This window comes from Acipenser ruthenus, chromosome 14 (assembly GCF_902713425.1).
Source record: "Acipenser ruthenus chromosome 14, fAciRut3.2 maternal haplotype, whole genome shotgun sequence".
In the NCBI taxonomy this organism is placed as follows: domain Eukaryota; kingdom Metazoa; phylum Chordata; class Actinopteri; order Acipenseriformes; family Acipenseridae; genus Acipenser; species Acipenser ruthenus.
Genome location: NC_081202.1, coordinates 24,315,116 through 24,327,193, shown reverse-complemented (window position 1 = coordinate 24,327,193; position 12,078 = coordinate 24,315,116).

Sequence of the window (12,078 nt, the reverse complement as noted above, 5' to 3'; positions counted from 1 at the left end):
CAACCTGGTGGTTTACAAGCACTTCCTTGATAAACTAACAGTAAAAGAACTTGCAACCCATGTTCTTCAGAAACTTACAAAACCTGCCCTTTCTTTTAACTGTTTTTCCTGTAATGGAGATTTTTATAAACAAGTAAGAGGTGTCAGCATGGGGACTAAAACAGGGCCCTTGTATGCCTGTATGTCTTTTTATAGGATGGATTGAAAATAAAGTTTTTCAAGAGTACAGATACACCTGTCATATCTTGGATACATTGATGACATGTTCGGCATCTCAGTTAACACTAATGAAGAATTAAATGATTTCATTAATTTTATTGACCAGTTCCATCCAGCACTGTGGTACTAAGACAGTTTAAGAAACAACCTTATCTACCAGAGCAGCTGTGTACTTTGCAGATGATATAACTTGTATTCAGCATTATGCTGGGAATCTATTTATTTCATGTAGCTTCTGTAGTTCTATAGTAGGAATCAGCAGCCTTACAGTCTTGAGTAATTCAACTTACATTCTACAAGTCAATAACTGAAAACAACCAGTGAATTTAAGAACTGTTTTTATACTTTTACTCAAGAATTGTCTTTGACTGCCACCGCTATCAGTTCTGAAAGTATTTTATATTTATTTGTTTTTTAATATTTATTTACAATGTACTCTAACACAATGTTATCATTTTTGTTTTGTTTTTGTTGTATGAAAGTAAAAATGTGGGGGTTTCAGTAACAATTTACTGTGTAAAAGATGTCTTTGTAATGTTATTTGAACATGTATTTATTGTAAACAGTACTTCTGTTTAAAATCTGACAATTAAATTAGCATTTTCATCAATTTAGCTAAAAAATGATTTAGTAAAAAAAAGGGTTTCAGTGTTGTCTAACTTAGGATTTGCAGTTGGTCTCAGACTTTTATTTTTAAATGATGCTAATAAAACACATAGGGGTAGATGTACTAAAGTGTTGCGCCTGTCGCAAACCAGTTGCAAACGAGTCGGAAGTCTAAGGTGAAATGTACTAAACATGCGCAATGCTGTTAGCGACTTTTTAGGGAATGTTTTGCGGCATATTTTAGGGAGTTCCTGCATAAATTCGCAAAAAGGGGGCAGAAATATTATGAGATGCCACAGACCCCTCATTCTGAGCATCTGTATAGGATGATCTATTGTGTGTTAATTGTCTAGGCTACTAAGTAGGCCAAGTTAAAAAATAATAATAATTAAAATAAAATAGAAAAACCCTAAAATCATTTAGTTTCAATTAAAAATAATCTTTTATTTGCATCTTACACCAATGTGTACAATGCAGCAGCATGATTTATTTTATGTTACCAGTAGGCTAAAGAAAAAGTAATAAAATGTGTGCTAGGTATTCATTTGATTTTACTACTGTACTGTATACTGTATAGGCCTACTGCACAGATTTATATTTTTACATAATATAATGTGTAGCCTACCCAAAACACATTAGTGTTATTTTAGCACAATGATTTATATTTAAAATACATCAAGAACTGTAAATGTATGTGCGTGCGATTTTATTCTATTGTTTTTAAACCTGACACCTCCTTAGGGGCTACTGTATGATTCTGAAAAGCTTTTTGGGGGTGAAGGTTGGGGCCCCACTATAGAATCTGATGGGATTAAGCTGCCTTTCATTTTATTTATATATATATATATATATATATATATATATATATATATATATATATATATAGGCTAACAGTATTAAAATAGGTAAAATGAAGACAGAACAGAATGCATTGTACAGATGACGTTTACATTGAACAAAAACAATGTTATTTTGATTCTTGCACCCTTGCATGTATAGATGTTATCCTTCGGGCACTCTCTGCTGCAGCAAACCACAACTCGACTCCCGCTATTTATTTGAACAATGTTGCATGACTCTCACAATGTATGCTAGAGATCTCGCTAAGAAGACGCAACAAATATTGAAATTAGTATATTGCGGTTCTTTTCATTAACTTAATTTCTCTTAGTACATACGACTAAATGTATACTTTGCGAATTGTTGCAACGAAAATGAAAACTGCGGTATGTTTGTGCTGTGACTGGCCCATCTTGGTACATCTACCACATAGTTTTATACGCATAGTACTTATAGGAAATGATCAGTTTTCAGCATGCTGTTAGTGAGGCCAGGTCAGGTCACCACTGTTGCTTTCTTGTTTATTATATGTTTTGATTCTTGCAGTCTTTTAGATCAATATCACGCTGGAGCTTAAATCTTTGACCAACATATTTCACTTTCGGCATGTTGGACCAGGATAGACAGGTAGTGCTCTTTTGTCTTTGTTTGTTGTGTCACACCGCAATACAATAAACTTTTGTATTCGGTTCAGGCTTAAAATCACACTTTAATAAGCCTTTACTCAACTTTTTAGTAAAGGCTTATTTCTGCGTAATTGTAGTTTTGAGATTCCATTATAACTTGCATTTAATTAAATTATATATATATATATATATGGGTTTTCAGAATTATTTTACACTTTACACTATCAGTGTGAAATGTAATTTGGAACATTTTAACTTAATTATGTTTACCCAAGGTCAGCTCTGCAAACCCCCAATGGTTTGGTTTCTCTAAAAGTAAACCGTTGGTTGCCTCTCAGCACGAGTTTGCCAACATCACCAGGATATTTAAAGCTGTGTTCTAGAACAGTAACATTCATTACAGTCAGGCAAAATGCCACCCTCTGTGTGTAGAGGTCTTGTGAAAATAGACACAGCGGGAACTGCACACTTGGGAGGTCATGCCTTCCATGCTAATTTACAGTTGCCCATTGAGAGAGAGGCCTGTACTTGGAGCCTCAGAGTCTTTCATTTTGCCTCCAGTCTTTTTCAGTAAATTTGAATTTCTATACTGTGCTTGAAACTTATGTACTTTACAACCAGTAGTCTTGTTTAAACAGTGATAACATACAGCGACTGGAAATCAGGTATTGCTGCACAGAATACCTAAATAGATAGAACTGTGGATCATTTAACATACTTACTAGATTATATTATTATTAATTTCTTAGCAGACACCCTTAGCCAGGGTGACTTACAAGATATCACATTATTTTTACATACAATTACCCATTTATACAGTTGGGTTTTTACTGGAGCAATCTAGGTAAAGTACCTTGCTCAAGGGTACAGCAGCAGTGTCCCCACTGGGGATTGAACCCACAACCCTCTGGTCAAGAGTCCAAAGCCCTAACCACTACTCCACACTGCTATCTATTTTGCTGTTGATATGTAATTGTTATTGTGTAGGACAATGGATGTATTAATAGTAGATGTTATGACTGCTAATTTATCCAAAGGTTACAAAGAAATTGAAAGATCCTAAGCAAAACAGACATCGCTTTCTGTTAAAAAAGATGTTGTTTCTTTCCTCATTGTGAGGCAACAAACAGGTGTAATTCATACTGCATAAGCACCCCCTCACCCTTGCCAACTACATCTGCAGTGTGTCCAGGATAAAAGGGTTAAGGGCTACCTGGATAACAACTTTTACATAATCACAAAAACAAAATTTAATTTAACAAGACGATGCAAGACAATAAATAGTTGTGATATATACAGTACTACTTCTGGTATTAAGCAATGCAAGATTTAAACATGGACACTTAACAAATAACCTTATTTACTGAAACAAATCCCTGTACCTACTGACCTGAAATCTGCGATGCCACTGGCAGTGCTAATTCCAGCCCCAGCCACAAATATGATATTTTTGCAGCGTTTCTGCTGTATCAGGCCAGCAATGTCCCTCAGGCTTGTTAGAGGACTGTGTCCTCTGGGGAGGTTGGGACTTGGTGTGGTTTTAGCTTGAGAAACAGTGCTGCCCATTGGTGTGCTTCCTCTCCTGAAAGCACAGTTTCCATACACTTGTGAATTTGCTGGTGGGTAAAAGGCTGTGCATCCAGAGTATTAGATCAGTGTACTCTGGAACAAGATGCTGCATCAAAGAGATTCTATCATGTAAGCAGCGAACCTAAACTAAGGGGGCTGAACGAATATGCTGCCACAGAAATGCATGGATAAACACCTAAAATGAGGAAATGAGGGAAGGAGGGAGGGTCAGCTGAAGATTTTAGCTATGTATTGGGGACAGAAGTGGGACTTGACAGTCTTAGAAGGAAGGTACTAGATGTGTAGAGAAAGGGAAATTGTTACCCCTAATTGGCATATAGCAATAAACAGCCATTAATATTGACTTAAATAAGTCTAGACTTGTGTCATAAATGCAACAAAGAGACTTCCACTTATTAAACAAAATCACCTACTGGTATCGGTACTCTTCATCAGTGACTTTATCCGCAGGAGGTTTTACCCTCTCCAGTCACACACAGTTTTTAGCGGGGTACCATTATTTTCAATTGTATGCTTTATCTAGCTAATAGGGCACAGATAAATTGTTAGGGCCTTCCAGAAAGCACAAGACCAATTGCTTGGCACACCAAGACACCAACAATTAGACTTTTTAAAAACTGATATTTTGAGCTTAACGCACCTGTGTTTGGACTACAGTTTTGGATGGTCTTCGTAAAAGTGCAGAATCATTGCTATATGAACTATCATTATGCAAACCAGACCAGCAATGGAGATTATTTTAGTTGTATCCTCCACTAGTTGGGTAGGACTACCTAAACAGCCACCTGTAACTGCAGAGCAAGCATGAATTGCCATGGATATAACAAGTATCAGTACATTAAGTACTTTGCAAAGTGAGAAACAGCAATCTAAAAAATACTTCCACCACAACTAGCAATATAACCTCAATTTACCACCCACAGAGTTCTGCAACAGCTAGGTCTGAATTCCCAATCCAGTTAGCAAGTTTTCTTTCATCTTTGGTGCTTCACACTCTTTCAAGGTTCACACACTGTTTCAGGCATTGAACTTTTCCACTCTATCTCCCAACAGCTATCTGACCCATATTTAAAAAGCAGTTACAAAGAAATTATAGCCTTGCCATTTGTTTCGCTCCCTTTAGCCTGTGAAAGGCTGAAATGTTTTAAAACTGTCACCTACTCACAAAAGGTAATGGGTGTAATATATTTTAGTCCCCCCTTAGCTGCATTCAGAATGGCTATGTTAATACAAACCCCAGCTGTAGATGCTTTATGGCCAGGGAGGGGGTGAATGAAGCGGGGTAGGGGTGGATGGAGAAAAAAAAAAAGTTTTTAGGATTGACTGTGTCAACAAATGCAGCTGGGAAAGATAGAAATCACCCCTCAAAGGCCTCAGTCAGCTGAAAAAAAAAAAATTCTCAACACTTCGAAAGATAAATGATGTGGAGGCGGAATTCAATAAAGGCAGACTAAGAAAAAGAGGGAGGGCATTGCTTACACCAAGAAGCCTTTCTCTGCATCCAGACAGCTTCCAGGAGAAATGAGCAAAACTGGCACGGAGATAAAAGGTACAGCAGCCATAAACAGAGCACAAAAGGGAACATCTCGTAAAGAAAGGATATCGACGCCGAGAACGAAAAAGATAATGAACTGAGTCTCAACTAAAAAAAAATATTAAGACTTTCCCCCCCCATCTTCTCTTGTTAATTTTAAAATATCACTACTTCAGACCCGATTCCTTGAATCACTGTATTCAATGCACTCTCTTCAGCATGCTATGTATTTAATTTCTGTCCCACAAAAGATGTTTCAATACAAAGGGATGTCAGAATACTTTTTAATGAATGTAGATGAATTCTAGGAAACAGTTCCTTGCTCATCATAACTATTTAGACAATGTCCCCCTAACTAAGCCATCAAATCCATCCCTAGAATTAAATTAATTATGGCGCTGCTATCCTAAAAACTATAACAACTGCATGCAATTATTTAATGATAAACAGTAGACTCCTGTTAATCCGTGTTTCAATAATTTGTGTTTCGATAATCTGTGCGGTTTAATACAGTACATTATCAAAATGTATTAGTGCAGAAATCACCTGATCCATGCAGAAGCAGGTATTTGCATGCTGTATTAGATTGGAAATCAGCTTATCTGTGCAGAAGCTGACGGCCATAATTTAATTAAATTGAGTACAGTACAGTGCAAGCCAACAGGCAGTACTGTATTGCAGTTACTGAAACCAGTGACAAGCAAGCAGGAAGCAGACTTAAGACTCCTAGCCTGGCAGTCTGTATATGAAGAGCAGTTAAGACAATTAAAGACTTTTTAAAACCAGCTCTCTCTGCCTCTGAACAACGCTGATTATGTACAGTATATATTTTGACCATTGTTGGGATATTATATTTTATTTGTATTATTGCATTTTTCGAGTTTTCAATTAATAGTGCAAGGATTTCCCAAAAAGTATACTCATTTTCGGCTAATGCATGTTTTTCACTAATTCGGGCTCAAATCGGTCCCAATCTGCAGGGTTTAACGGAGGTCTACTGTACAGTGCCTAAAATACCCCAAACTATGATAAAAAAAAATGTTCTGCATTGTAGTTAGTTTTGTCATTTTTTTTTATTATTTTTTAAAGCCTCAACAGCAGCAGCAGCATAATTAAAATGGTTTCCAAAGGTAAAAACTTATCAGGAAAAAAGGGTTCAGGTCTCAAGCCATACAGTTGTGTTTCTTTGTATTTAACACTCAGAACAGGGGTCAAACTTGTAAGAAAAGTCAACAGTTCAAATGAAATACTCATTTGGTGTTGATTGTTTACAGTAGGTGGTAAAGGACTGACTGTAGGTTTAAAATACGTCTGGTTACATGGACCTGATTAGCTTTATAGTGGAACTACCTTAACCCAAGATAAGTGCTGTTCGGCACCTCTGAGACAAATCAATTAAACATACATTTAGAGCCTTACAGAAAATATACTTTAGAGTACAGAGATGTTTTTCAAATGGAGAATGTGTATAATCCAAAATCAATCAAAATAAATCATTTCTTCAGGACTCAGATATAATAAATACAGTACATTATCTTTCCATTGTCATTGATGGAAAAACCTATTGAAATCTACAAGCCATGGTTGACAGGTTTATTGAACAGCAGGTGATAAGGAGGATAAAGGCCAAAAACTTGGTGCTTCGAGTGTTAAATCTGGCCTGACCCTGCAGTCTCATATCACCCCCTTTTTGGTTTTCACTGACCAAAACAATGAAAGTGAAAAGCAATCCCATCCAATTAGAGGAGAATAAATGGCTCATGCTGACGGAACTGGACTTTGAATAACAAAGAGCCAACAAGAGAGCAATACACTAAAGGAACAGAACCCAGCAATGCAAATCACTGTGCTCTTATGAGGAAGAATGGATGAAAAAAACTAAGACAACAATTAGTGAAAGATCAACATACATGATGAAAACTAAAAGACTTCCAAAGTGTGCTTCAACATAGTCTGCCTAGCCATTAATAATGGTGGTATTATGATAATTCTCAACATATAATTTATGTTACTTTATCTGAAACCTTTTGCTGCTTTTTATTCAAGTTGTTAAATGAGACTTAGGTCCCAGTCCAATTCACATTTTAGATGGAGCTGAACACATTGAAGGAAATTCTAAGGAAAGCAAGGAAAGCAGGGTATACATCCTGAGTTTAAATACCTTCTTAGCTACTGTTCACCCTGGGTAAGTCACTTTACTTCCTTGCACCCAAGTCAAGAATAAGTGATCAAAAGAAAGATCCTTGCAGAAAAAAAATGACATCATTTAAAAATGTTGCCAGGAAATTTGAGCCTGTTAGTAAACATTCTTCACAGAGAAACATGCAATTATCTTAAATAGTTCAGTTGAAATACTCACCCATTGGGTTTGCATCAGCATATAAAATTTACCTTAGAGATCTTTCAGCAGATATTTCTTTATGTTATTTTCAAATTTTTTTTTTTTATTACCCAACAGGTACAGTTAACGTACTTTGTTTTTTTTTTTAACTAAGAACAGCAAAATTATCATTTTTAACAGGACATGCGTAAAACATTGGTTAACATTTGCACTAAACTTTTGTACTTTTTTTAAGCCTTGAGGAGGAAAAAAAAAAGATTAGCAAGGGGAAACCATGTATGCTAATGTCCGCCCACGCCATTTTTCAAAGGTCAGGCTTACAGCTGAAAGTTGTATAGAAGCTGTCCTCTCTAAAGAAAGACTTAACTAGCCAGGCACAGGCTTAACTCGGGAGAGGAAAAACTAACACCGTCACTAGGATATAGAGAAACCATGGTGAAGAACGAGCAACAGCCAGGCCACGGTGGAATGAGCAGCCGGCAGCTGCTCTGTGGGCTTTTATCCTGCAACGTTGTATGTGCAACTCGAGATGCACTGAACAATTGTTGAAATGATGTAGACAAATTGACTCAAATTAGTTTAGCCTGGGCCATGCAAAGTTGAAGTCTTCGGTGTCCTGATGCATAGCAACAACCCAGAGCACATGACCTTTCAGAGACAGTAAGCTAGGAGACCACAAAAGAATAACGCCCAGTCAACCTCAAATATTGCTATAGACCAACGGCAACTAAATGTACAATAAAAAAAATGTAAACAAAGTTTTTGTAAGATTATTTTACTCCAAAAAGACCAACATAACACCAGTCTGTTTATCGTCATCATCATAAAATACTTCTGGTATGTATTAATGCTGTTTGATGCTTCCCTAATCCCTTGATTGTTATTTAATGACAAATAAATCCCCAAAGAATTGAGAAAAGATTAAAAGGATTTTGAGGTCTGCCCCCCCCCCCCCCCTTCCTCCTTTTTTCATTGAGTGAAACTGGTACCCCCTCCTCCTTTCTAAATCCAACCAATACAATCCCCCGTGGCCTGTGACACCTTCAGACCACCGGGAGTGAGCTTCTCATTTTAGTTACAGTAATCTAATTATATTGGGCCTTCAATTCACAGCCAACTTCGGCAGTGAGGCTTTGGCAAGACCCTTACCCTTGGTCTCAAATGGAGTCGCTAATCCTTTTAGACTCAAGTGCTTAAGAAGAAAAAAAATAAAACTAGCTACTCTTTTTCTGTGTGTGTAACCTTTATGACCAAAACTACAATAATCATTACCATAATTTTATGTTTGTAATAGTCTGAAGCATGTATAAATACATTTTTAATTCTACTATTCTGACAAACAGTTTGTTCTGGTATTTATGACCATTTTAACAGTCAGATGCAAATTAGTTAAACTGTATTATTTTTTTTGCCACAACACAACCCTATTAACCCTTTGAATGCTGTCACATCCAATGTGTTTTCCCTGTGAATACTAATTGAAATACTGTACAGCTGGCAAATTACCGTGAAGTCTACTTCCTAACTTTTCAAGGCAGGTTTCAATAATTACTTCAACTAAGGCAACACAAAACTCACTTATTTACTTTCTGTTAATTAATCAGTCTGTTTCTTTTTTTTTTTTTAATAGGCCATTTGTCAGTTGTTTGTTAAAATAATGAGGAATGTTGAAATTCTACATTGTTTCCATAGACTTTGTTTTAACATGTGAAGTAAACATGTTAATATTGTGTACAATCGCCAATGTTAATCTTTTGAAGGCTGTTTTGTGATGGCTGGGCTGTGAATAAAGCTTGAATAAAATAAATAAAAACAGCACCTGTCAATCTCAGCTCCAGCTTTGATAGGCACACATGTTTAATACAGCAGCAAGCTCCCAATGCAGTCTCAATAATGATGTGTACCCACAAGAGTCATAATGATAAAATGCAATAAATAAAATAAATTTTAAAAAAATAACCTGCTAGGCAAGAAATATTGATTTTGATAAGAGCCGCACATAAATCAGAACACTAGGTAAATGTTAACAATGCAAAGATAAAATTCAGCTTACTGTATATGGAAATACACTTTTAATACCTTCTGAAAAAAATCATAACTTACTGCAAAAATTTTTGCACTAGATACTATAATTACACGAAATAAAGCCCCCCCCCCCCCCTTCAGAAGTCACAAACATTCCTCTTCACATTCTGCAGCACATTTTAGCCTCACAGAATCAATTAATCGTTGGTAAAAAAAAAAAAAAAAAAAGATTCTGTTCTAAGGGAGTGGTCATGTAGACGCTGCTTGACACAATCAGTCAATAGGATGCAAGCAGCATTATTTTTGTAATTAAATGAAAAAGCTCATATACCTAAACACCATTGCCACATCATACCTTATACTTGCTGCCCAGTATAGAATTTTAAGTAGAATGTTAATCTTATATTCCGGGGCATCTGCTTCAGGCCAATATTGATTAGTCTTTTAGTTACAAATACAGTGGTTATTACTACCTGGGTTGTTAAGAAATGACACTTTGATACCTTTTATCATATTAGCCAACAGGCGGTACAGAGAGATTTTACTGCCATCTTCTGCATTTCTATAGCATTACACTCCAGATCAACATTGAAACTGTTAGTCAGTTGTATGCAGCTACCATGTGCTTCTTGGTTTTACAAAAAGGTTAATGTCATTAAACATAAATACTCCAGTCTTCATCCATCTTCCAAAGTTAAAGAACAGCGTTAGTCCTCCTAGTTACTGAGAACCTAATTTCAAGTATGCAATCACCAGGCACAAACTAATTAGAGCTAATTAAACAATGTTATAGGTTTAATTAGATTTATTTGTCTAGACCTACTTTACATTTTTTTTAAAGTCACATTTTTATCAATGTATCCCTATTTTTTGTACCCAATATTAATGTCTCCTCGTGGCTGCAAAACTTATTGCTAGAAGGGTCGAACATTAACAAGCAATCATCTGCTTTCCCTGCTGAACCTAGGGAAGAAACAGATGTTATCAAGCTACTGAACCCTGGAGACAGGGACTCGGCCTGACCTTGAGGGGCACCAGGGAAGTTGGGGTAACTGATGTGCGATGAGATGAACTATGATCTTCAAGCACCAGTAATGTGTGAGCCACGAAGGAACCATGGAAATGATCTTTTGATCACAGACATCTAGATTATACAAGCAAATACATTTGTTTAAAAAAGTTTTGATGTTGCATGGTCAATATGAAAAGATGAAAAAGTCTTTGCTGCCATCTAGCGAGATAAAAAGGAAATTGCATTCTGTCAATGTCTGGGCAGTGGCACTCATTTCCAATCCAGAACGATGTTCCAACTAGATTGCTATTTATTCAGTTGTACACCTAGGCCAAACTATCAATTGAAGACTTGGTTGGAACAGGGCTAATAACTGTTCAATTACATAGTTAAGGACATGGTTGAAACAAAGTCTTGAATTGTATGTATTTAAAGTGTTTCATTTTCAGGATTATCCTAAACCGAGGAGCAAAAATGAGGCCAGCCTCCCTGAACAATCTTCCTATATTTTTTATTTAGTACACATAATTAATAAATAATTCAGAGACTTGACGACCATACATTTGTTGGTTATTTTATCACATCTGTGATCCAATTGTACACATAGGTTCTCGGGATGTATAGTTGCATCTCAAACTAATGATAATGCTTAATTTCATCAAAATCTGACAAGTGATCCCACAACTGTAGCCTTCAACAGCTAAACCAGGTTAGAGTGGCATTATTGCTTGGTATTCCATGGTGTCAGAATTATATGACATCATGTGACAGAAATACAATGATTATTGGTAGTAAATCTCCCTCCCGACCTGTGAGGGCGCTAAGCAGCGAGAACAGAGCTCCCTGGACGGGCTGGCCTGACAGTTCTTTCCCAGGGTTCAAGGGAAGTCGGCCAACTAGGAAGCGGGTGAGACTCCGTTGCAATAACGCATTGACCCGGAAGGGAAACAACGTGGCAGCCTCAGATTGGAGAGGCGGTTGCACTCGTTTACCAAGGGGTCATGTGTGACAGCATAAAAGGGGACAGAGAATCGTAATCTGTTCCTTCGCATTTGGTTTGAATTGCTACAACCTAGAAGGACTGTGAGAGACCTGTATTGCAAAAAGTGTATCGTGAGTGTTGTGTTTTGTTTGTTTGTAATTGTCTTGTCTTGCCAAGGGCCAGCACTAAACCAGAACATCACTTCACCATTGTCACGAAAATAAACTTGTATCACCCACCACGAGCACTACTGCACGCACCCAGAACTGGTGACCGTGTTTGTATTATTGTGGGGCGGATATT